The sequence below is a fragment of the Coturnix japonica genome, chromosome 1, assembly GCF_054131305.1.
Source record: "Coturnix japonica strain WE chromosome 1, WE-NBRP24, whole genome shotgun sequence".
Taxonomy (NCBI): Eukaryota; Metazoa; Chordata; class Aves; order Galliformes; family Phasianidae; genus Coturnix; species Coturnix japonica.
The window spans coordinates 90,438,128-90,466,082 of NC_140663.1; the positions used below are offsets into that span (position 1 = coordinate 90,438,128).

General features: G+C 35.7%; 1 protein-coding gene across 1 annotated transcript in view; it reads left to right on the forward strand.

Annotated features, from left to right (window-relative positions):
- LOC107322457 (uncharacterized) overlaps positions 1 to 27,955 on the forward strand; it is a 416,365-nt gene that overhangs the window by 47,443 nt on the left and 340,967 nt on the right. The window contains exon 3 of the mRNA XM_085527597.1: positions 3,463 to 3,753. The gene's annotated coding sequence lies outside the window, so the exon portion shown is untranslated. The remainder of the gene's footprint in view (positions 1 to 3,462; positions 3,754 to 27,955) is intronic.

Below are 27,955 nucleotides of genomic sequence, written 5' to 3' on the forward strand. Positions count from 1 at the left end.
AATTAATGTATACTGTTGTAATGCGTATTTTCTCTGCTGGGATGAGTTAAATTAAAAATGCAGTAGAATGTGGTTCATTCATAAAATAAGAGAAAAATCTGTTCACATCTACAGGTATTTATTTAGTTCAGTGCTTCAAGTCTGTCCCCCCAAAAAGGAAATGAACTAATTTTGTTTTCCCAGTAAACACTGAACAAAAACTTACTTATTCTCTTTAAGCAAAGCACTGATTCAAATTCCTCCATGAATGCTTGAGGTTTTCAGTCGTTATCTTGTCGCAAAAGCTTCAAATTAGCACTAATGTACTTGACATCCTGGGTGGAGATCTTGAATAGAGACCAAGCTATGGATTTTATGAGGTTCATACCTTAAAAACTGTGCTAATATTCTGCTGTCTGAAAAATTCTATTTTTGTAATGACGGTTATTTTTATACAGTATGAAGTCCTAACTCAGTTATTTAAGCTGAATTGAGAAATTAATAATTAGCTGGCAGGTTTGGAATCGCTGGAGTTTAAATTTTAGACAGAGGCAAATACAAAGCAGGTATTTGACAGCTTATTATTTTGACTGCAACAGTAACAGCGATCTGGTTGCAGAAATATGCTTCAGTAAATATTAATGGATTTACCAATTTTTTTAATCTTAATTTTGGGGAAAATCTGTTTTGGAGAAAAGCCATTTTCTTTTCAGTGTGTCCAATCTAGCTACTTACATTAGTAAAAATATTTTATCAACAAGTCAAACACATATTAAAATTGTATTTTGCATCATATACAATTTGATGTGATTTCTTTCATTAAAAATGTTATTTGGGAGTTAAATACCATGATTGGAATGAGTAACTTCGATTCAAACAAACATGTAATATACAGAGATAAGGGAAAAATAAAAGCTCTGCTCTGTTCTTTTGTGGTAGCATTAAGTAGTGTTTTGTGAAAACTGATATGCAACAAGGCTGTCAAACATACGGCTAATGCATTAAAATTTCTCGTTTCCCATTGGAAAATGAAAACATTTGCGCCTTGCTGTCTATAGTCTTACCTTTACAAAATTTAGGGAGATCACGGAAAAACCACACATCTGTAGGTAAGATAATCTAGCTTTTATAACAAAATTTGGGCTGTAGAGTGGCAGATACCAGAGAAATAATAAAAAAAAAATAATTAAAAATAATTATGCTTTGACACAAAGGCTGCAATGTTACAGTAAGAGGTTACACATGCTTTATCTGAGGCAATTGTTAGAAATATCAATGTGTTTACAATACAGCCTCAATTACCTTCCCTCCAGTGGGTGTTTTCTTGTTTGTTTGTTTTTGTGTGTGTTCTTTTTTGTTTTTTTTTTAATGTACACAACAGTGAATCCTGAAAGTCACTCTGAATGGGATAAATTTTATCATATTTGGAAATGTACCATTCAAATAAGTTGAGAATCAAAATGCCGATGGTATCAAAAAACATCAGCTTTCCCGGGAAAGGTAGATAACTCACACTTCAGGGCAGGTATTAAAATATGAAACCAAGATTTTTTGGTAGCAGACAGAAGTTCTGTTCCTTCTGGGTTCATTAGTATTTTTGTGTTTCCGGACAAATATGCCCTACGCATCCCGCATCCATCTACTGAAAATAGTCCAAAGATGATACTTGCAGAACATTGGGCGCCAACTGTAAAATGATTTTATTTCAAATACAAGCAGATGATTGTTAATAACACAAATTTACCCTTCCTTCGTGTTCAGAATACATATGTGTTTTTGTAAGCCGTCTACCCAGAATTTATAAATAGGAAATAAAATAACCCTTGAAAGCCAAACACCTTCTCCTTGTCGCCATATGCTGTGTCTTTTCCCCCTAGGTTTTGTATACTGTCTGCTAAAGAATGGTGTCTTTCTTTTCGTGTTGCTCTGTCGGTGGTCATAACAGCTATTCTCTTCATGAATATGTAAATCCCATGCATAAAATCACAAAAATTAGCATGGCGATTCCCGCTATAGAATGTGCACAATTACGTCTGTCTAATATGTGAATGGTGATGATTTAATCTTTTGGCTATATGAGCAGACTCAGGTACTGTTACAAGAGATGCTGTAATTACAGAATACCCAAACACGCAGACTAGATGCATGCACATGCTGGGGGATCATCAGGCTTTTAATAAGAACTGGGCATCTGATGCGTGGCTGTGATGGAGTGCATGCAGATTCATTTACAGGCTCTCACTCTGATGTTTAGTGACAAGGGAGAAAAATGCCCTAGGTCTGCAATAACCCTTCCCCTTACTAACAGAGACTCAATCTGCATTTGAATTTTTTATTTTATTTCCTACTGAATGCTGGCAATTAAAACTAAATGAATTAAAGTTGGGATAAATAAAAGGAGAAAATGGTGACCATCTTTACGAGGCATCCTTCACTCATACAGTTTACCAGGAATGGGTGTTGGAGCAGGGGAATGATGTGCAGAAAACAAAAACAAAAAGGCACCACCAGCAACTGATGCATTTTTGTATTTAAATAAGCAGGCGTGCTCATGCATATTTATATGACGTGCATGCCTATGCGCCTCTCTGAGCAGTGGCACTGCGGCTTGGCTGCAGTAATTAGGCTGATGTAATTATAGGAAAACAAAGCGAGCTTCTCTTGATATTTTTTTCTATACGGTGGGAACATTAAAGACATGTGCGTATTCCAGCATAGGAAAAATGAACCTGAACTGCTGTCAGAGGCTAGGAGGACAGTGTGGCCAGTGCACCTATTGTGTCACTGCTGCAGAAAGCAGCTTAGCGATTGGCCACTGTCTGCAGCACATAATACTGACTGGTTATAAAGGACTTGTCTAGAGGAAAGCCTGTAGGTACTCCATTGTCTGGCAAAGTTGATATGACTGCATTCTTTTTGCAGGGGGTCAGACAGCTGAACTGTAAAAGCTGCACAGATTTTTTTTTCCTCTCTCTCCATCTCTCTCTCTCTCTCTCTCTTCCATACAGCATTTTTCTTTCATGCCCTGTCTCAGTTTGCATAGTTAAAGAGAATGCTAATTAAGATCCCTTGTCTTAACCTGAAAATAATGCCTCGGATGTAAATAGAAAACTGGCGATAGTTTAAAATATTTTTCCGTAGCACCGAGATATCAGTAACCGTTCTGGGGGGAAAAAAAAATGAAGAATTTTTTTTTGTAATCAAGGTAAACAAAGAAGTTATTGCTTCTTTTCATTCCTTTCTCTCCTCCTTTCCTGTTCTTTTTTTTCTTTTTTCCTTTTTTAATTTTTTTTTTTTTTTTTTTTAAATATTTAACCAATGATGATGTATTATTGCAGGTCAGATAATGTTTTATTTCAGAAAGCGTGCTAGCTATATAATTTAAAGGTCCCTAAATCAGTTGCAATTTAGTGCTTATTAATCCTTCTTAGGATGTAATTCGGTGAAAGAACTGCTTTAAAAAAATTCTTTTCTGTATTATAGACGGATCTAACAACGCAGTCTGGGCTCCGTGCCAAAGGCTGGTATTTCACAGCAGCGACCGCCTTACAGATGAGCTGTGGGAAGCAGGAGGGAGACTCTCTTAGGGTGCCACTACTATGGAGACACAGCTGGGCTGAACAAGATTTGCTTCAAACGACAACAAGAGAGACAGAAAGTGTCTGGTTCGACTGCTGCCCAAGCAGGCAGTAACCAGAAGAGCTAGCAGCCAATCCGGCCATGCTGCACTGTTCGAAACCAGCTCTACATCCCAGCCAATCAGTGACATCACTGGTGAGAAACTCATTTACATCATGCAGTAATGAACTTTGTTTAACGTATCCTTTTTTCTTTCTTTTTTTTTTTTTTTTTTCCCCTCACAGAGATTAGGTCCTCCATTAATTATTCTGCCAGCATAATTTGAATCGCTATGCAAAACAGTGGCTACACTTTTCCTGATTATTAATTTTTTTTAACTATATGCTGTCTCTGCAGGTAACCATGGGCATTGTTCCTTTTTTTTTTCTTTTTCTTTTTCTTTTTCTTTTTTTTTTTTTTTTTTTTCTGCTGGCCCGATAAAAACTTTGAGTCTTTTATTGTTAATACTGTGCATATATTTTACTTTAATGTATGTTTGTTTCCTTGTAGTCCTTACCTAATGTGGTACTGCTTCCTCCATTTCTAATATGAGATTTAACCATCTTGGAAGATAAAACGGGTCTTACTGCAGCATCAAGTTTGCATCTTTAGCTGCCATCACGATCTAACTACTTATTCTAATGCTTCAGAATTCATTTCGCTATGGCTGTTTTACATATCTCGCTTTCTCTAAAGGTTCTTACATGCGTCTGTTACAACTGAGTGAAGTTCAGTACTGTTATATTCCATTCTTCACCACTTTCAGCCAAGATGTCATTTCATTAATGAATAGAACTGAGATCATTTCTGAACAAATTTCACCCCCTTCCTTCCACCTCAACACAATGCACCTGATTTGCATCCATTTACCAGAATAACTGAATACGAGAGCCAGTCTGAAAGGAAGTCAAGGAAAGCTTGCATACTGCTTCAGGCTATGTTGCAGAAAAAGCAAAATATAGAATTTTTGTTTAGCTATTTCTCTTTATACTTAGGATGTGCTTAATCTGCACAGAAAAGATTACATCTTAGCTTGAAAAACTATTCTCTAGCCAGCTTTTCGTATTAGGGAATAGGCTTGTTTTTTATAATAAACATGCAGATTTTCTTGAGATACGTTCAATTATAAATGGAAAATGTTTGGGCAAGCCAACATTGTGTTGAACATTTGGATTTAGTTCTTTGTGGGTAAAGTGATTTGTTGTGCGAACAATTTAAAAACAGCCCAGAATACTGTGGAATGCAGAGATTTCAGACCGCATAGTCTAATGAGGCAAGTTTTTGTTCTACAGTATTCTGATAGCTGAAACAGCATCAGATAGATAGGAGACAAATTCAATATTGTGTTATTAAATTAATGCTCTGTCTGTCGCTAGTGGGCTTCAAAAGGTCAACAGTTTCTGGTAAAACAAAATTTTATTTCAAGGAGTATTCTTAAATAGAATTTTTGTTACAGTATGATGACTTTCCCCTCTATGCACACAATAACGTACAATTTCTATATGAAGCTTCAGTTATATATCGATCCTTGTAGTGACTTTGAAAATACAGAAGATTTAAACACTAAACTATGGCTTTTTTAATGCATGATGCATTCCATCATCCCATCATCAGTATTCTGTGTGCGGCTGTCCTGATTCAGCCACTAGCTCCCCTGCTGCAGATCCTGTAATTTGAATCATGCGTAATAATATATTATCCTACTGGGGGCCTTCTTTCAGTAGGAAAGTGGTTTTATACCTTCTGCTATAAGAGAACTGTTGGCTCCTTGCCATCTCATAGCCATTATTCACAGAGGCAATCAAGATAGTCTTCCTTAAGGAATAACATCTGCACAATTGCATGTGCCAGAAATATGCAGCCTCCCCCACATTATAAACTTGGTTTTCTTAGAAGCACAAATATTTGACAATACTGGAGCATTAAAAACTGGACCTCTACAGAAATTCATCAGAAGTGTATTGAAAGTACCACGTGCTGAAATCTAGGCAGTGAGGACATTTGGAGTAGTTAATGGGGACACGAGGAGAAGAAAATAAAAGGGGCTGCTTGTTCTGTGACTCTTGCTGAACTTTTTAAATTCAGGTTATTGACTTAGCTGATAATTCTTGCTATATTAAAAATGTGACTTTGGTAATTTTCTAGCTAGCATATGCTGATGTTGCATTGTCATTTGGAACTGCAGCTGTATTTCCTAAGATGGGAATCTAACATCATTTGATGCATTCAATGGGATGTTTGTCGTTTACTAATAACTGATTACACGAGTACAAAAATGGGCTAATATTGTTGAAAAAGCAGTAACTTTACAGTGAAGTAATAAGTTTCAGAATTGAAGAATCTGATGATATTCTGAAAATACAAGTTTATGAAGTGTTTTTGCTGCTAAAAGCTCTGTAGTGTAGCAAGATGCTAATGAAAGCAGGGGGCAGGAGAAGATAAACATCAGATCTATGCAACTTTATTATCTACAGAATATTCAGTGCTGCCACGTGTAGTATATCTACTAATACTGTGGCTGACTATTTTCATTTATTAACAGAAATAGCATTACTAACCTACATTCCCTGAGATCTTATTTTTACAAACATTCTTTTTGTGTAAGTGTATAGAGTAGTGGAATATTTCCTACTTTACAAGTGGTTTGACCTTCATTTGGGTGATATCAATTTGGGGATTTGGGGAAGAGAGAGGGGAAATACCAGGTAGAAATAGAGGAAGTCTGATTTATTTGTCTAATGTGGGAGCTTACGTGTTCCTTATTGAAGATCAATAATATAACTGCAGTATCTGATCTAACACAAAATGTACTATGGTGCTTCTGATAAGTATAGAGATGAACAGGAGTCTTCTTGTCATCACGTCCTGTTTTTCCTCTTAGGAGAAAGAAATAAGTTTGGTAACCTGGCTAAAAAATCAAAAGTGCTAATATGTAGGAAAATAGGTTCTTCTAAGGCTAGTAGAAATAATAGTAAAATAGAGATTTTCTGGAAACCAACAGTTTAAAATGTTCTTAGGTGGAAGACATGACCTCAGTGCTTGAATAATTAGTAACACCCAAAATACTATATGAAACTGATCAGTATTCTTTAATGAAACAAGGCAATTCTAGTGAGGTGGTCTAGGCATTGATCGAAGCTTACAGAAACAGGTTGGTTTTTGCTGTTTACTCCCTGTCTTGTATTAAGCTGGTATTGTGGAAAAAGCTTCAAAACCCAGTGATGCTCCACTGAAGAATTGATGAAAGTTTTAAGAAAAGCTTAGTTAAACATCTTCCTTCTGAAGAAAGGCCTATTGTTTCAAAACCTAGTCTTTCCAAATAGGACACCTACATGAAGAGGATACAGACACCGAAGTTTGTTTTCTGCTCTTACATAGCCCATAGAAATCCTATTTTTTGTGCTGTAATAATGAAAACAATGAGGTTGGATGGCAGAGGTGACTGCTCATGTGAATTACTGCATTTGTTTTTTTTTATGCATGTGGTTTTTAATAGTTTAAGAGAATGTTCCTGTCCCCTGAAGTAGTAAATTTTTGAACAAATTCATTCAATCTGTTCTCAGAATGAAGGGTGACAGTATTGGGAAAGCACACTAAAAAGCCAGGAATGTTTAGGTACTTCCATTAAAAAGAAACAGAGGCTGTAGGAAAGATGATCTTGGAGGTCTTTTCCAACCTTGGTGATTCTACATAACCATTTCTTTTTAGCTAATGGCATTTAAGCTGTTACCATTTGAAAGTCCTGTACATTTTCTCTTTTTGAAGCATAGTAAATACAAAAATTTTCAGTACTAATGTATAAATCAAGATCAAAATGTCATACGCTTGTTAACTGAGAGTTAGAGGTTATTGAGCAATTAAAAACACTAACTTTTTTATAGTCAAAAGTGCAATAGTATGAAGCTAGAGAAAAAAAAATCTACTTTTCTGGGTTTCTAGAATATTCGATGCATAAGTTTCACAAAGTCATGTAAATTTTGTGTATGGAACATTTATTATTCTGTTTTTAGTCAGTACTAAGACAGATATTTGTATAAAGCTGTGGAGGAAAGAGCTTATCTGAGAGATTCTTTAAAACTGAATCAAAATGCAACAAAATTGGTCACAATTTTATGGGGACACTTCCGCTGTCCTTGCTTGAAATTAGGCCGTGGGAAATGGAGTGTAATGGCTATTCTCAGCATGAAAAAAAGCCCGGAAGGGACCGAGAAGTTTTCTAGAAGCAAATATAAAGCAGATTGTGAATAACAGATAAAAGAGTCAAGGTCAGTCCTACAATGACTTAAGGAGGACACTGGGAAAGGGACTCTTTCTTGGCCTGAAAGCTTCATTATACTGGTGGCTAATGCGAGGGCAGCTAGGCAGGTCATGTTGGGATGTATCATGCTGAAGGCCATCAGGCCTTCAAGTGTGAGGAGGTAAACTGCTGACTTCCATAGTTATATTTTTATTTGTTACAGTTTTCCTTTTTGGTGTTTTGGAATCCAGACATGTTTTAGTGATGCGGTTATAATTTTTCATTGTGTTTCTATATTTAAATGAAAAAGTATTGGACTACAGAAGACAGGCTCTGGACTTAAAATTGTAAGGTAATGGTATGAGTTCCAACTACTTATGATTGTAACCTGACCTGAGAAATCAAATCTATCTCTGAAAGTGGTGAAAGGGTAAAGTTAGAGAGATATCTTTGCTAGATTTTCTTAAACTAGAAGGTTGTATTTAGGGGAGTTGGAATAAGATGAATAAAGTAGTTCAGAAAAGGATACAGACTTTTTTAAAACCCTAGACTGGCAAGATAGTGAGTAGAGAACATTTAGAAAATCTCAGGTGACTATAAAAAGGGGTAGAAGTAAACCTGGCATAGAATACAAAGAATGGTACAGTTTTGGTGAGGTATCAGATCTTGAATGAACTAAATTATTTTAACAGTAGAAATAAAGCTTGTTTTGCTAAAATATGAGCTAATTCATCCATCAGCTTTTGTATTTATCTGATGTAGATTCCTACTGTAGCTGAGATGAATTTCATGTCACCTAGTGTCTCTGTGTTGTGCATTGTATGTCCAAAATAACTAAACAGAGGATCTAAAGACATATGAAATTAAAAAAAAAAAATAAAAAAAAAATACCCTGAAAATGAAGAACCAGACCTCATGCTTGCAGACAAGCATCAAATTGATTGGGACTTCCTTATGAAAAACCATATTTAACAATTTCTTTATACAACATGCGCAGACTTTCCATACAGTCTGGCATCTTCCTTCAGATGGCAGAACACAACTTTCATGCAAAATTGTACAAGTAAAAAGAAAAGTGGAAGGCTGTAACTTGCAGGACAGAAAGCCTGAAATGAGTCACAGGGAAACAACCTTACTGCAAGACGTTACCAGTATAATTTCATTGTTTTGAAGTCTGTTGCTGAACACACCAAAGAGATGTTCTTATACTGGTTACTTCCTGGCGGATGAGTGTTTTTACTCTGGAAATAGGTTTAGTAAGTATGGATGGATGTGAAAAACACGCTGATCACAGCCTGCTCAGTATCTGACAAAATGTAATCAAGTTTTCTTGTCAACTGCAAGTGAGTATTGTTTTTCCCTAGAGCTGTTTGGCTGTTGATCATCTGAGGACTCTGAGAGAGGAAGGAAACTTTGGGCTGAGGCAGCAATTTGAGGATGCCCGGTCTCAAATATGGGGTAGTACCAAGGAAAGAAGGCTTCCCTGCTTCTGTTATTAACTACTTTACTCTTAGTGATGGACTTAGCTTGGACACTAAGAAATCTAGGAGATTTTTCATATTCGTTTGGTGGCTGTCTGTGTTCTGCTGAGCCTCTCTTACTAGCTTTCCTTAAAGGCTTTGAACAGAGACCAGATGACAATGAGGAATACATATGAAACTTTTTGGAGCTCTGTATGGGAAATTGGTAATCACAGCCTGAACCTCTGATTAATCAGCTGAGGCAAGTGTTGGGTCAGCTGTGGGAGCATGGGTGAGAGTAATTTAGCTGTGCTCCCAGAAGTGATGGAGCTCGACTCCACCTCCTCTAGACCTCATTTAAGGGCTGACCACCCCTAAGGCAGCTTCTCTTGGAGATCCCTTCCTGGTGGAGATTACCTCGGCGTTTCCCAGTGAAGGCATCCGTATCGGTGAGTTTTTCCTTATAAATAACCTTTTGAATATCGGTTACCATCTTTGTATCATTCCACCTTAGAAGCTTTGAGGGAAAGAGGTGTACTAGGCTTGAGATGAAGATGAACATGAGGTCTGGGGAGGAGGAGAGGGACGGACACACATGCACACACACAATGAACAGCCAATCAGCTTGTAGCTCATTTAAGACCAATTTAGTCCGTCTCATCTAGCATGCGTTATTTGGAATGTTTTGCTGCTGGTAGAATGTTTGGGAGGGTACAACTGTGACAGATCCCCAATGAAAATCTCTGTAAAATCTGAGTTAGATTTGCGTAATGTTTGTTATCAAGAGTTTTCAAGCGTACAGCTTATGAGGAATGGGGGATTAACATTTCACTGCAAGTCAAGTTAGCTATATTAAAAAAAAAAATTACATAATGAAAAATTTGTTTTTGAACTGCTGAGGCAAAACTCATTGCATTTTAGCATGTCATCTTCACAGAGTAGTAGAATCACAGACTCATCGCTCAGGTTGGAAAAGACCTTAAAGATCATCAGGTCCAACCACATAGTAGTTAGGCTTCTTTTCTCTTGGTTGGTCCGTGCTGAGAAAAAGCAACAGGAGGTATATTGATGCACATAATGCAAAAGTGTGTGTTCACTGTGGGACACCACTGATTTTATTTATTTTATTTTATTTTATCTTATTCTATTTTATTTTATTTTATTTTATTTTATTTTTATTTATTATTTTTTTTAAGACCTATGTTCAAAATCTGTTCATTCAGATACATAGGCTCTTCATGGATTTTTCCTCTAAACACATTGGTGTTACATCTATCTCAGGAGATCCTTAAGACTTTAATTGCTATGACTAGGAAATTATAACAGGAAGGTAACTCTGTGGTTTTGTGTGTTATTACCCTTTTCTCTTAGGCTTCTTCTATCAGAGACAGGATACTGTGCATTCTGATCTGATATACTCTCTGATATGCATTACTAAGTTCCCTCAGGTGCTAAGTGCCGTATCATCCAAATCTTCCTTAGTGCTATGCCTAGGAATCAATTGATTTTAAGCAATAATAAAACACAGTTGAGCAGATGGTGTATGCAAACAGCAAACTACTAGATTGTTCTTTTTATGATTGTGATAAGAAAACATAGAAGGATATTGGTGGTGCATGAAATAAAGTATTGTGAAACACTACAAGCTACTGAAATTAGATATTAGAGCTTATAAAGGCTATTTACAAGCAAGGTTGAAATTTTCTGAATTTTGACATCCTTTTGGTATGTCCCTTTCAATATAAAATTCTGAAATTGCTATACTTTGAGCATCTTGGTGATGAAAAAAATCTGAAGTGTTTAACATCTTGCCACAGTAAATATTCACATTTTGATAATTTTCATCAAGCTACTATATTAGGCTGAAAGGCTGTATTTCCCTTTTCTACACCGTTCTAAACTGAAACCTGCCCAGGACATAACTCTGAAACAACTACTGTGTACGTGAAATAGTTGCTTCTGAAATTCCCATTAATTTCTTCTACCAAATTTATGTTCTATGGATGTTTCCTATGGATCACTTTGATTAAGTCTATTAGGAATGTGGCTGTGTTGTCATAGCCAGTTATGATGCTTTGGGTCTTTAAGTTATTAGGATATAGTAAATGAAAATGCACTCAACATCTTGAAAATAATGTTGATTTAATATCCACGCAAAATGTACTTATTTTTGGTATAAGCATTAATTATGAAACCATCTGCTTTAATTTCTCTACAAAATGAAAAAAGTCCCTTTGTTTTCTTGCCTTGCAAAATATGGACAAAGAGTTAATGCTACGATAATGATAACTGCTATGCTGAAAATAAATATTATGCTGTAAATAGCACCCGAGCACTAGTTAAAGCTGAAAGCAAGACAATAAGGGCTTGACAGACTGTTGGTGTTGTATAACAAAATATATTTCCATTTTAGTCATGAAATAGAAATAAAATGTTAAATGTTGTTTCAACATAACTTTTAGAAAGCTGCAATGATCATAGAGGTGTGGACAATTCTAGGCTGAAGTGCTTCTATGGAAATAATTTTAATAGTCAGCATAATGTCACTGTAAAAAATTAAAATAATAAATGCACTTGCAAATAGAATGAGAGTTATTTTTGAAAACATTGAGTGGTTTTGTTTTCAGTCCAGATTTATGAACCTCTCTGGGAGCCAACATCAACATGAATGTTGACATGTATACAAAACATTATGTTGATATAGTTACACAACTATAGGATGCATATTCATTTTCTGCCATGTATTTGGAACTATACTTGTGTATATTCAAAAAACTTTTGGCTTAGCTGACTGTGTACAGGCCTGCATTTCCCTGTGCTGTTTTGATATGTGTCTGAAGGAGTCTATGGTTTTATTGTATTATCTGATGTTTGGCCCCAAAGGGACGAATAGGGAGCTATTATAATCAGTCATTCTCTCAGAGGTGATATAGTTGTGAATTATTTGAGACAAAACATGCCTTACTATGATGTGTGCTTTTTCTCGACTCTGTACAAGGTGGATGGTGCAGAATCCAGGGTTTCACGCTGTGCAAGTCACCACCAGTGCATCAAAAGAAATGGGCATGGCTGGTGGAGAGATAAAGTAATCAGAAAAATTGGTATTTTCAACAAACTGCCTTCTTTCCTTGGTGCTTCTGACAGATGGTCTTTTAGAAATGTGCCTTTGATAGGATATGTAGACAGCCTGAAATGTTGGCTCCAGCAAGGTCTGTGCAGTTGTATAGGCTGATACTTTCCTCTAAACCGAAGTCAGAGATCTACAGCTACCCATGAGCAGGTGTTGAATTAGAGTGGATATGTGAGATGACCACTCTAATTATAAGATAAATAACTAATAATTTTTTCTTCTTTAACTCACCTGCTCAGATTACCTTTTGGTGAGCACTGACTCTTTTACAACAGTGTCTTTGAAAACAAAAAATGTATGTTCTTATAAAAACGAATCTCTGAGAAAGACCTTGGCATAGTTTTTGTGTACCTAATAACCAAGTGCTCCATACGCACAATCATTAGGTCTCATTAAGTAGTAACTGTATTATTTGTTTTCCCTCACTTCACAGTTCCCGTTAGCTCTATCACTGTTTTGTTGATATGGTTTGGATTATGTTTAGTTTTTCAGAGACTTCTTGATAACTCTGAACTCCTTTCACTTCCTACCGATGTTATTTATATCTTAAAATTCATGATAACAAGCAAAGTAATTTTCTGATAGCAGTGAATACCTAACTAGAATCACAAGTTAGTTTTGCTACACATTAATTGCAAAGACACAAGTCATGTCTGAATGTCAAAAAACCAAACATTTAAAAAACCAAAGCAAGAATGCAATGTAGCCTGTATCAGAATATCATCCAGTAGTCTTATTTATTGTTGCTGCAAATTGTGTCAGCTTCAGTACAGAGACTACTGCTTTAAAATGTTGACTGGCATGTTTATCAAAACAACATGTAAGTTCTTCTAATGGTAATAAAATGTACATTGGTCCCCTATTCAGATAATAAGTAATGAAAATTGTTATCCCCTAGTTGCCTTTGTGGTGCTACTTTCCTCTGTTGGGGAGTTTGTCTATAGTTAATCACACTATTCTGAGTCCAGGCATGCAAATACATGACATTTACCTTTGACTCTAAGTGCTAGAGGAGACAGATTGACCTGTTATCAGAGAGATGCCTGTTGATCTGGGATCTTGTGTTGTGTTTTCTGATGTGTTGGTATGGTGTACTCTTAGAAGCAATACAAATAAGCATCATAATCCTTTGAGAAATTCAGTCAGTGACATGCATACAAATGTATCCTCGTCCACATTTTGGAAAGACAGAGATATAGCAGGGAATGGAAAATATTAAGCTGTTTTCTAAGGAGTTAGCCATTGAGATAATGTATTTATGATTTATTTATTTATTTATTTATTTTACAGCTATTTGCTGCTCTGTGCTTAACATATTTTAAACTTTTCTGGCAAAAAGTCTATTCAACACTGTACTTAAAATGGTTCAGACCATTGTTCTCTCTATATTTTACTTGTTGAATAATTTCAGCTTTGTCTCTCAGCATGTTTTCACTTTGATTGTACCTTTTCCATCAAATTCAAGGGAATCAGATGGGTTCTCAAGGGAGGTAAAGTTACTCTTCTTTGGATTTTGCTGAGGTTATCCACTTGGTGAAAGAAAGAAAATAAAGGAACGCCCTTTCCACTAGGATAATCCTTGAAAACAGAGCTTTGTGTGCTGCAGTATGTATGCAGAATCATAGAACTGCATGTACCTGGTAAGCAATACGTAGCAAGTCATATTTCAGCAAGAGGTTTATTTGTTATAGGCAGAAAACCTATGAACTGCTCTATAAATAGGAAATATATTATTTAAAAAATGGCCTCCAAGGGAACATTTGATAGCATCAGATGTATTCAGTGAGCATTTATTGTAGCAGTGTGTGACAGACTTCTGTTAGAAAGAAGAAACCAGTGCATTTTGCTAAATTAGCTATTGAATTTGTCTGGCCCAATCAGACAAGCAGAACCTAAATGCATTAATGATTTTCACAAATGAGTTTGGTTCTCTGGTGTTCTTAGAAAATACAATGTACTTTTGGTGGCTGCTCCCTAGTGGGTATTCCTACTCAGAAATACCTGGGAATACCAACAGGTGTTGCTACCTCCTATCACAAGAAAATTGCTATTGCTGCTTGTGCTTTTTTGCTTCTCTGGTCTAATTTTCTTTATTTTGTGTTTTTTATTGAAATTACTGTTATGGATAGTCAGTGAATAAGACTGTACCTTTACTGTAGTTACAGCTGTGTCCCCATACAGACTTTTGTCACTATATGTTGATAAATACTGTGTATTGTTTTTACGTTTCAAGTATTCTGGAGGAATACATACAAAATGTAATTATTTTTTTTCCTGTATTTTTGAGAAGAAGTGATGTTTCCTAATAACATTTTTAAAAGTTACAAATGAACCAGGATCTGATGTTGATGAATGAAGACTCGCTAGAAGTAGTAATTCTTTTGGGCAATATGGGAGAAGTGTATGTTGTTAGGGGAATCACAGTCCACACATGATTTGTGTATTTTTTTAATTCTTTTTTTAAGGGAATATAGATTAGGCAAGCAGTTTAAACTCCCCATGTGAAGAGAAACAAACCACAAATGGGTAGTCATTGAAAATCTGCATCAATGTGGTACAGAAAAACTAATCAGACTCACACTGGCATGATGCTGTATATGAGTTTTATGCCACAGAACTTACTAGCTTTTATTTCCTGATTTGCTTGGTCATATACTGCGCTTTCTTGAATCATTTTTTGTGCATAAAGTCTTTGGAACCTTTCACACAGTGCTTTCTTGTGCTATGTTAGCCTTGAAAGACTGTTAGAAATTTTCAGGAGCATCTGAAAGTCTTCTGGCCTGAAGGGAAATGCTGTATTGAAAAACTCAGAAATATCACTATGATGAGTCACAAGAATTGGTTGAAAGAAGAGTAGGACAAAAAATTCCTCGGTGTGACTTGCTGTGCTTTTCCCTTTCAAAAAGAAAACTAACAACATTTCTTGTCCCTAATTCAAAGTTTTACAGTTTAAACACATAGCAAGAATATTTTATATATGTGTATATGGACATTGGGACACATTTTGATATTACTTTAATGTTTCTTATTTCAGCTTTTCTATTTTCTGTCAGAAATGGAATCTGAGTGTTTTGTCTGGTTTTACTCATGGAGACTGAAATAAGAGCATTTTAGTGCATACCATATTTTAAAATTTTATTTCATCAAGATCAAATTAGCACATTTACACATTTCACAGTATCTTCCCTTTGTGGCTGGTTTGACCTGAGAATGAAAGTGATCTACTCCTTTGTGAGGGTTAGAAAGTATTTCTGTTACAGCACTGTGCGAAGGTTTAGATGAAGCACAAATAAGTATAATGAGTAACTGAAGATAGAAGGAATCTGAAAAGTAGCTGGGGTTCTGTTAGTTTTTGTGCCACCATATGTGGCAATATGCATGGCTGCGTATCTATACATTTTTGAGGGAGTTTAAGATTATATAGCTTCAGGAAGAGGAACCAAGGGATAAGAGAATCCATGAGGCAATTTTAGCTGAAAAGGTATATAGCAAAGCACTACAACAAAAGAAAGCTGGACTCCAAGGCCTCTTTGACACGTCACAGGCTTGTGGATTAAAATGAAGGATTGCTCTGTGTGGAAGCAATGCCATTTTTATGTAAGATCTTTGACTTCTGGCTTCCTTGTTCTTCCCCTTCTGCTGCTGGAGTGGCCTGGGAAAACACAGCATTCACGCTTGCATTGAATCCCTTTTGGAAAGCTCAAGATAACTATAAAGCTGCTTTTGACTAGTGAAAACAAACTGTGTTTTTCATATAAGAGAGTGAAGCTCACAGAATAGAATGAAGGTCAAAAGGTAAATTCAACTTCCTGCGACAAATGTTTTTTGATCTGATTGCTGTGCAGAAGATGAGCACAGCTTTCCCTTGTAGTGCAGGTCAAAGGAAGAGATGTCATCTAGCTTAAAAGTGTTATAAACCCTTGGCTAGTTTGCTTTTACAATATGATTTTTTGTTTTGTTTGTATTTAAAATTTTCTGTGGCTGGATTGCTTCCATACTGTGTGGCAAATAAGGAATGGGGATTTGAAAAGTGAAACATGCCATGATAGAAAAACTGTTGCTCAGTAACATAAAACATGGGTTTGGAAAGAGGCTAAAAGAATAATATCCACTAGAAATCAGTTACTAGCAAAGAAATATTGTCAGAGTTGGAAGGAAGTATAATTAATTTACACTGTTTGTAAGTGTCCATTGATTTATTAGTAGGATCTACTAATGCATCCTGAAGCTGCTATTTACACTATGGTCTCTGGACCTAATTAAAGCATGGATATTTGATTTTTGGAACATTATTGTTACCTTGAGGTTCTTCTGGACTCTGTTAATGGTTTGTCAAAACCTTTAGGATGCCAAACTTTGCAAGGAGTCAAATGAGAAGCAGTTTCTTGTTATGAGATTTTGGCATCAGTTCTTCATACTCAACCACAAAAAGGTCTGAGACCATGAAAATAAGCTGGCAAACACTGGTAAATGGGAGAGAGACACATTTTTCTCATATACATAAAAGAGCATCCCTCTTTTATCCTGTGTAAAACATAAACATTACTGACAATAAAAGCACCCATGGGTTCGGTCTCTGGGGTGCAGAATGACATTCTTATGTTGCGCAAGAGGTTCCTCCATCAGTGTCACTTAACACCGTTTTAGCAAACAGAGGTAGGAAATTTAGGCTGTCTGTGCTCAGAATATTAGGTTGAAACTAATAATTATTCTTAAACAGTGTTTTGGGGGATTTTTTTCTTCAACAAACAAACACCAAACAAGAAGAGAGGGGGGGGGGGGAGGGGGAAGGCAAGAGAAGAAATGGGAAGAGAAAGTGGTGTCTTTAGACCACAAATGTTATTACTTATTTTTCAAACTGCAGATCACTGAGCAAATCCATGGTTTTTGTTTTTTTTTTTTTTTTTTTTTGATCCTTTACAGCATTTAATGACATAGTGACTGTACCCAGAGTTGTCTTTTTGAATTGCTATTACTGTTTTAAATTACTGATTTCATTTTTCTTTACTTGAAGTCAAAAAATATTCATCAGTGAAAAGAGTGCATGAAGAGATCATAGCAGAGTTAAGCAATTAAGCTCCAGGTCTTAATTAAATGAAACAATGTGCATGGTGTCAGTGAAACTATTTCTTCTCTTTTATTTGTTATACGTAATTATTTGTAATAATATCTGTACTTATGTACAGGCAATAAAAATCTCCATCTTTTGTTATTAGGATTTGTATGTTACGATGTTACTCCCGCATTTTGTCTTACTTTGAACAATGCCTTTGCACGCAAGTAATTCTACTTCTGCAGTGATTGGGATTATTCATATGGTCATGAAATAAGGATGTTATACTCCAGACATAGAAACTGAGATGAGGTACTCTGAAAATATTTAGGCAGGTGGGTAGTGTACCAAAGATTTAGAGATGTATCATGGAGAAGTTAAAGCAATCATTATTTGGAAAGTAAAAGATGAGTGCCTTTGGCTTAGAAGGGCAATGTGATGCAGCATTGGTTTTGCTCTGTTTGTTCTGAAGTGGGAATTCAGCTGATGATCACTGAAATCAAATAAGCTGTCCTTCTTTTCACATTCATAGCATATTGAATACATTATGGAAAAATTGTTATGACAGTTGTAGTCATATTTTACTTTTTTGGAAAATGGAACATCTTATTCTTCTGTCCTTTTTAATGTGTGCCTTAGGCAGACATGTCATTTCATTTACTTGAACTGCCTCATACTTCTGTTATCTATTCAAGTTTAACTGAGTGTCTGAAAACTTTTACTGCTAGTGGTGACTGTTTAGAAATGTGATGGAGTGATCATTAGAGTTGAGCAGGTAATGTTTCCTTTGAAATCTAAAGCAAGTTTGGCTAAATGTTATCAAAGTTTTGTATCACACTTACTTGCTCTGTAAGGCTTTGATTTAGGCTCTGCGAGAACTAGGTTTGTGTTTTCATTTTGCTTTAGTTTCTTTCAGAGCCTTTGGCACAAATCTTGGCTTCTTGGACTTTTCTTAGCACCATCTTTCTAAAAACACATTGAAGTAGTTATTGAAATATGTGCTGAGATTATTCCCCTTTCTGACATGGAATTTAATTTCTGGTAGAAACTGATAAAAGTGAAGGAAATACTGACCTTTGTTGTTGCTTTTATAGTTGTCTAGAAATCACTCTCAGAACTGTGGCAACCTTAGCTCAATCTGTGGGGGCAATGGGGACGTTTGTGCCAGGTTTCCTTGGGATTCATTATGTGGAAAGAAATCCAACTTTATATGCAAGTCTGGTGATAGAATGACTTAAATATGTGCTGGAAAGGACTATAACTAGTATGCCTAGAGGTATTCCCCTTGAGGTTCAGACTGCCCTACAGCTATCCATATTATTATATACACTATTGTTCTCAGAATTCCCATTTTCTTCTTTGGGTATAAAATCAAGTTAACTCCTTCTGTTGATGCATAATTATAAGTCTTGCAAATTAAATGTTTCAACATGTAATCAGTTTTGCCATTATTTGTTTAATTATATATGCAAGTATTGTGCATTAGAATAACTTGCATCAAGGTTCCAAACATGTCCGTTTTTATTGCAAGCAATAGAAGAAAAAGACTACAGTAGTATTTCCTCACCTTGTTCCTTGACACAGTGAAAATCCAGAAAAGGCATCCAGAGTTCTCCATTTCTTTGAATCAGTGTCTTCGGAAGAGTTTTTCTTGTCCCTGAAGTTGTATTATTTCTGCTTTAAGAAAAAGAAATAATCACTAAACTTAAGTTATAACTTCTAGTAATTTTTGTTAGATGGTCTTCAGATTGGTCTTATCAGAAAATTAAAAAAAAAAAACAAACTTTGTTATCTGGTGCCTTACTAGTTAGCCCTCTTGTGCAACAAAAATTAAGACACACTCCTCTTCACATCCCAAAGGAAATTCAATAAATTATTCAGCGCAGTTTTTATTCAAAAAACATTCACCAAGATTTAATGTTCCCTAGCTGCTAGCTCTGTCTCATTTATCCCATGGATAGAAATTTTCTATCAGTGTGATAGAAAGTTCACAAAATGAAAGACAAATGAGCTTTGTTCTAAAAGGAATTCACAAGTGAACACAAATAGAAATGATGTATATTAAAAATCAAGCAGTTGTTAAAGAAACCTGAACAGATATGTTGGTCAGCAAAACTGGAGATTAGTATTGGTATATTTGATTGAGTTTTAATTTCTTGCTAGCATAGCCTGTGTTCCCCAAAAAAAAATAAAATAAAATAAAATAAAAAAAAATTTCCCAAATTCCGGAATTAAACTCTTCTAAATTGTAGTTATATTCCATTAGACAAGCTCTACTAGAGCATTTATATTAGTCTCTTTATGATTGCAATTAGCAGTCCTTCCTAACCGTGGTGGCTTGCTGTGGTGATCTTGCTCATAAACCTGTGTGTCCCAACACAGAGCTGTGGTGGAAGATCCTGGCAATGCTTCTTAGGCCGATCAGAGGCCATATCTGATGAATGAACAGCTTCTCTGCTTTTCAGGTCAGAAGCTTTGGATGACTATCTTGTCCTGTTATTACTGTCATGTCAAAACTGATCACATGTTGTAACATTTAATTTGCAAGACTTAATAATTATGCATAAACAGAAGGGGTTAACTTGATTTTGTACCCAAAGAAGAAAATGGGAATTCTGAGAACAATAGCCCCTTTGGCATTACAGGTAACATTCGAGAGAGCTGTATAAAATATACCAAAAACAGTCTTTTGAAATAACAAATAACACTTATCAAATTAAGAGAACTAGTGTAGAATATGACTGTCAAGGAGCATTCTCAGGCTTCTACGCACAATTCTGAGGCATGGAAATTGCAGTGATTTTACACAATATGTCAAATGCTTTTCTGATTTTTGTCCCATCAGTTTCACTTCATTCACTCAAGAGTAAGTCTCCAGCATTGCCCACCACTCAAGCAGTACCTCATATAATGACAGCAGAAAACAAAACTTCTAGATCTCTTCCACAGGGGGAATCAATCTATTTCCTGGATAATGATTTTTACAAAAACGATTATCCTTTTCATACTACTTCTATCCAAAAAAGAACTAAAATGGAGAATATGCTGCATTCTTTTACGCATTATAATACATCTCTACAGATAGTGGTTTTTTTGATCTATTATGAAGTTGCACAGGTTTCAAGACATGACTCTTCTCACTAAAGTGACTGACCGCTAGAAAACTGAAAGTTACTTTGTTATGGAAAGTAAACTTTCGCTGGTAACGTTTGCTGCTATTTGGGTAAACTTCCGTAGTCAGGCTTTAGAATGTATTTATTTATTTCACAGAAATTTCATCATGTCTCTGTTTTTCTAGAGAATATAACTTTCTTGGCAGACTCAGAACTAAGGCAACTCACTGTTTCCATATGAACCATGCTAGTAGAACTGTACTTCTCCTACACTTTTTTTCTCCTTGGCTTTCTTTTACTTTTTTTTTTCCAGACCTTGGGCTTAAACAGTGACTGTTTCAGCACTTCTGATTTGGATCTGCCAGCCTCTGTATTTTCATTTCAATGTTACTTTCTGTATCACTCAGTAGCTATAAATGTGCCCTTTCCATGGTGATGCAGTGGAAAGGGTTTTCCTTCAGTGATTTGATTTCCAACTGCAATGATCCTGAGCTGTGCTGAGATTAAATTACATTTTTCAAATATTCTAGAAAGTTGCTAGAGTGACTGAAAAACGTTGTTCAGCATTCTTTTTAGGCATGTTTCTCTGTCACCTGTTAACGTCTCTCTTCACATGCTCACCGTGGTAAGTTACTTATTAGCACTCCATGTTGCTTATTAAGCACAATGCCACATGTGGTTTCTAGTTGAAAAGACTAGGAATACAATCTAAACACTTTTGGAAGTTTCTGCTTTTGTTGTGCTTACTTTAGCATCATACTGAATACCAAGTTATTTGTGTTCTTAATTTCAGAAATAAGTAGAAACAACTGCCAGTTTTGACATTGCTACTGCATGTGTCTTTCTTATAGTTTCTCTTATTATCTATGTACTATTTAATGTGAAGTTGATAAAAGTTAGTATTTTTCTTTTGGCTCCTTTGCCTGTAAGTCATCTTTCTGTATGCCAGAAAATTTGCTTCAAAGTAAGACAGTCAGAAGAAGGAAGTAGAAGCAAAGATTTGTGTTCAGTTTTGGAATAAAAACCCAAATTATTATGGGCTTCTGTGCAAAGAGAGAAAATACTTTTAAATGAACAGAATATTTCCCTTCCAGGTGTCTGCAAACTAAAATTATAGTATAGAATGGCAAGTATCAGCTTACTCAGGTCATCTAGAAGTCCAGTCCCTTCATCCATTTGGACTGCTTGCAGGCTGGTTTAAGATATTTATGAACTGCAGCTACTTTGAACAATTCTGGCATTCTAGTAATGTTATGTATAAACTCTGGGAAGTACATAAGAAATTCCTGAGATCTGCTGATATAAGAGGTAATTTTCAGCATTTTTAGCTTATGTCCATATTAATATATGAAATAGCATCAGGTTATGATTTTAAGTTTTGGGCTTGTGGCTTTCCATGTTAACACTTAGCATCCTCTCTGGCATGTGGTTTTTGCATGTCTCAAGCAATAGCATGACCCAAGTAATATGGTATGCCACTATGGATGTCCATCCATTTTTTAGGAAATAGAGTTACTTATATGGGTGTAAGCCTTGCTGTGGTGCTGACATCAAGGCCAGAAGACAGATTCTGTTTTCCTATTCAGTCATAGCATTACTTCAGTTTTTTTTTTGTCTTCCCAAGTCTGTCTTATGGAGCTGACAGGCTTGGGGTGTCAGAATGAAGCCTACAGTTGAACAGTCTTCTAGACTTCTTGCTCCACAGAGCAGAACCTCAAACCCCATGACAGATTACTGAAGTTTAGCCTGCACAGAAGCCTTCAGAAGAGACACTGGAAACTACCTTGTGCTTCCTGAGAAGCTGAAATTGATCTGCAGTCTGCTGAAATTGACAGCTATTGTTTGTTTAATTAAGCTATTTTGCCATGGGAAAGCCTATTTGATGGTAAAAGATAATTTGTCTAGGTCAAATGAGTGAGAAGAGAACAGAACAATAATTAGACTTTGCTAAACATTCCAGGGATAATCCCATTTGCAGCACTTAAAAACAGTGCTGACTATTTGTTTATTTGGGTAATCCAGTAGTACTGTTATGGCATTGTAAATAGGGATGTAATGGAAATGAGGAATTTTTCTGAAGTAGCAGAAATCCCGCATCATTGTATTATAACAAAAAATAAAAACAATTAAAAAAAAAACAAAAACAACCAACCAAACAAAAAACAAAAACCAAAACACATGGATTTCACAGGCAAATATCTTCTGAAGTAGTGAGAAAAGCATCCATGTCTGTTCTATCATCATGTCCATCTTGAGAGAAAAAGATAAGAAATATCTGCATATGAAATAAGTTTTAGGAAATATTGCAGAATTCATAATTTGTTGTACATCTATAATAATTATAACTTTTTAAAAAGAGAGAAAAGAAAACCTCCAGACCACAAAACACAACATGGCAAACAATGATGTTTAAAGTTTGTCACAGAGAAGCTTAAGTAAATGCTTGACTCTCAGTGACGTTGACCATCCACAGCAATGAAAAAGTTTCCAATCAGTCCTTTGACTCAGAAATGAAAGTCATTTGATGTGGTTTTTAAATTTAAGCAGTCCAGTTCAAACAGTGCAAACAGTGAAAATTTAATCGACTTTCCAATTTTGATGTTTCCATGCTGTGACAACAATCCATATCCAAATGTTTATGTGCACTACCCTGCTGAACTATCTACTATAAAATAACTTATATGAGACATTGTTACAGGGGGGTTGGAACTTCATGATCCTTGAGGTCCCCTCCAACCCAGGTCATTCTGTGATATGTGCATTATTAGTTCTCAGTGAATGTTTACTTTCATTATTCTGAATTCTATAAATGCTTTTCTGAAAGAAATTGTATTTAATGTAACTTCAGTCAAATTTCTGCAGTTCAGTTTGAAATTCAAAGCAAAAACAGTATTTTGATCTCTGTGTGATAATGTATACTATGACATTTCAACAGTGGTTGATAAATTTTAAATAATTTTAAAAGCAAACTATATAGTAAATTAGAAATGAATCTCAGCCCTCTTAGTTGTTGAGTTCCATTCACAACCACCTTATGTATTATTGGAGCTTATCAATCTCCAGAGGAGGAAATAGGTCCCCCAGATTACAATGACTTGGTTTTCCAGATCAGTTTCTACTTGCAATCATTTTATTTGAACCCTTGCTTGCCTTCCTCGTTACTTTTGCTCTTTAGAAATCTTCCTTCAGCTTATCCTTCCCTGGCTAAATTTAATGTGTCTCATCTGGGTAACTTCTCTAGAGCAGACTGCACGCTTCGTGGTTCAGATTTAGCAACTGAATGTTTGATGTCTGATTTATTCTTTTTTTTTTTTCTTTTTTTTTTTTTTTTCTATTTTTTCTTCTTCCTTTTGGAAACTAGAGAATAGCTAATGTACTGCAGAATATTTTACCTTGACTACCTCACCTCTGGAACAGTTTGTCTGCTTGACACTTAAGGACATGTCTGTACATCTGAATGTCCTTGAATAATTCTGAAAAATTCACCACCCTCCAGAAAGAGAGTGAGTAACAGCAAAATTGTTTAAAATTTCATTGAATTATTTATCATTATAAAAGGCTACACACGTTTACTTCATGTCAACAAATATATTGCCTAAAAAATGAGTTACATTTTTGGTTACAATTGCATGACTTAAATCCATAGGATTTTAAAGGACTTTTATCTTAATTAGAGATTTGTGCTTGTTTCATCCTGTGTGGCCAAAAATGTATCAAAAAATAGCAACTGAAAAAAAAAAAAGTTTTGTGACTTTACATGAAAATGTAAGAGAGAGTGATGAAATTCCACTGTGGCTGATGATAACTTTAACACAGACCTATAATGAAACACAGGATGAAACACAGACTTTGAGGGTGGGCTAGTCCAACCATCTGTTCAAAGCAGAGCTAAATCTTGGTGTTTTTTTTTTAATTTCTATTTTAATAAAAAAAAATCAAGACAATCTCAGAATCATTTTATGGAAAACATTTTTAACTGATTAAAAAAGAATGCAGGTAATAATCTACAGAACTTCAAAGTTACAAGTGCTCAAATCTGTCTCTCCTCTTCTGAAATACAGGAGTTGGAAACAGTAGTATGTATTTAAAAGTTTTCCTGTGCTGCTGATTAATTAGTTCTCTTGTTGTTTTTGTTCTTTACCTCTGATCACATGAGAACCTTGGTTTAAATGAACATAATCTATTATTAGAGTGGAATCTGCCTTTCAACTCCTGATAACGGGTGCAAATAAATAAGGTATATGTGATCAGATGTTTTAATTTGAAATGATTTGTCTTCTCCTGGGGTGGAAACGATACTGCAGGTACAACAAAATGCAGAACAGCCAGTGCTGGAGTAATTGGATGCTGTCTTTGTGCCTTTTTCTTTGGTAAGCTGCTCGTAGATACTTAGGAAGAACTATGGTTAAGCTAAGGCTTTTACAGAGATATCTGGGCCCATGTAGTGACATGACTTTACACACTGTTTACAGAATTAAGGAGAAGAGCATTTGATTGCAATCCAGAGAAGCACTTAAGTGTTTGCATGCTTACATGCACACAATGTGTGCGTTCTCCTTCAGGAGAAAATACATTACAAGCATTGAGTAGCTTTCCAACAAGCTAGGTCTCAGAAACAACCCAATATGTGATGCTCCTCTTAAGTTTTGAATTGGTTTTATGAGACTTGGAAGAGAAGCAATGTGTTTTTGCTGAGCAGTCCAAGTAAGAGATGGCTTTTCTAATTTTTTTCCATATATGAAGTAGGTCAGGCCATTATACCCTTGTTTATAGATCGAGACTCATCTCTTTTTCTACAGTTATGAGTCATATAAGATCTCTGAATAAGTCACTTTCAAATGGTAGTAACCTGAACTTCTCTCACATCCTTGATTTCAGTGTAGTCTGCCAAAAGCCACTGTTTTTTTTGTTTGTTTGTTTGTTTGTTTGTTTTTAAGGTGTTCACCCACTACTTTGCAGAAAAGGAAGATCAGCTTGCAATATTTCGTGAAACTTTAAAGGTTCTGTTAAGTTCTATTTACTTTTAGTTTTTGATTCTATATATTTCTTTCACAAAGTTTAGGCACAGTATCAAGGAAAAATGGAAAAGCAACAAGATTTAAGATATTTCCTAGATGCAGTTTATAGTAACATACACATTATGTACACCTGTTGCTCAAAGGCTGACAGCTCTTATTCACTTAAGTGCATTAAGACTTCAGGATCTGGTTCCTAAACTTTTGCATGAGCAGCCTTTTCAACTGATCAGGTAAAACCAGTTGTAGACAATAATAAAAAACAAATTTGTAGAATTCATCTGGTGGTAACAGCAATTGTGAGAGTCTGAAATATCTTTTCCTTTCAATAGGTGGCTTATTTTTAATTAAATTGGCAAGACTTCAATTATCTTAAGTAACTAAATACATTATGTATTCATTTAGACAGCTTATATTGAGGCTTAGTACCAGTTGTGCTCATTTTGACAAATTTTAGGCAGAAAATTTCTCAGAGGAGTCCTGCTTTCTGTCATTTAAAAAGCTTTTATAATCACTTAGACCAAAATGGTGATGTAGGCCGAAGTTTGAATCCCTGGCATATTGCTATAATGCTGCATTAGCTTAATCCTTCATTTTCTTGTCAATTAAGGACTTATCTTTATTCACAGATTCACTTATCTGTTATTCTTAGTGTATTTTAATGCTAGTAGTTAAAATCCCTTTGTTTATGGCAATAAGGCACCATTCAGTTTGTGAACTTTATAAAACCAACCTCTGCCAATTTTGCTGTTTGAGAATTGCTGTAAAGAAGTGTTCCCACAGTAATTACTTATTCCAGAGATGTTCACTAAAGAATGAAGTAAGGGGAAAGTGTATAAAACAATTGTACACCGACTGAGGAGAATTCTACCATGCACCTTCCCAGCAACTGCAGGGCATTAAGGGAAAAAAAAATCCTTGCAAAACAGTACACAAAAATCTGTTGTCTTTAATGCAGTTGCATATACTGACTTTACAAATATTGGCAATTACTTAAAGTATTCACATTTAAATTAGGTCTTGCCAAAAGGTTGGGAAAAAGTGAGGGAGAAGAAGCAGGGAGGGGGCTTTTCAACATGGGGCTCAGCTGCCCATCATTACTTGCTTTGAATGGTTTGGGTCATGGGTAGTGTCACTCATTTTAATACCCACTTACTTAGTCACATTGAAGTAGGGACAGCAATACTGAGATAAAGAAATATGTGATAAACAAAAACCTGTGCCAAATCTTTCCAGATTTTTTTTTTTTTAACTTTGTTATTTTTGAAAATGTACCATGAGTGAAAGTGTGGGGCAGGAAAGACAACAGTGTACTATTAATGCTCAATATTGATTGTGAAAAGCAGTCATGGGTCAGTACTCCAAACATTTTATTGTTGTAGTACTCATCAAAGTCCCTCAGACCAGTGAACCATTGTAGAAAGCTTAGTGAAAACTTTAATGAGGCCAGGAGTTTACCCATGGCAACTGGTCCAATAACTTGAAGCACTGCTTCTCAGAAAAAACTGGAACTCTGGAAACTTCTATTTTTATGCCACCTTAGCACGTTCAATCAAAAGATATAAAACAATATTTTATTTAAAAACTGAGTGAATTCTCCTTTGGAAACCCTTGGTGGAAATAGTCGCTGTTAGTGTGGTATTAAAAAGATCAAAAATGAGTATGTAATATTTTATTCACATTTAAATTATTGCTATTAGTAACTTAAGAGTTAGATGTGTTCTTCTCCCTCTTCTCCTTTGTGGACAGTATTTAACAGAATCACAGAATATCCTGAGTTGGAAAGGACCCATGATGATCATGGAGTGCAAGTCCTGGCTCCACATAGGTTCATCCCAAGTCTTCACACTCCCTTTGCCTGCAGCTTCATCTCTCATCATTCATCCCGGTTCCCATGCCATTCATCCACCCCTGCCACTACATCCTGCATAGTGAGGTGACATCCGCTGCTATCCAGGCTTGCAGTGGGACATCCATGGGAACATCCTTGTCTGAGGGAACTGAACTTCAAGGGAAAGGACTTCAGGTAGCTGTTAGGGCCCTGTGCAGGCCCTATCAAGGCCTGGCTGCATTAACAAAGTAACTGCCTGAATCTGATTCATTCAGAAATTCTAAGGAGAATGTCTGAAGAAGCTGATGAAGGTTTCACCTGAGAAACCACAACAGTAATTTTTAGGGTGCTTCTCATCTCTTCTTTCACCACGTCTGCTTCATACAAAAAGGTAGACTAATTGACCAGGAAAAACAAATAATAATTTGTGAACAGTCAGGTATTATCATGAAACTTTTCAAGAAATGGCTCAAAGATTCCTCTTTTGTGTAAACTTTTTTCGGGAGAAAGCATACTAAT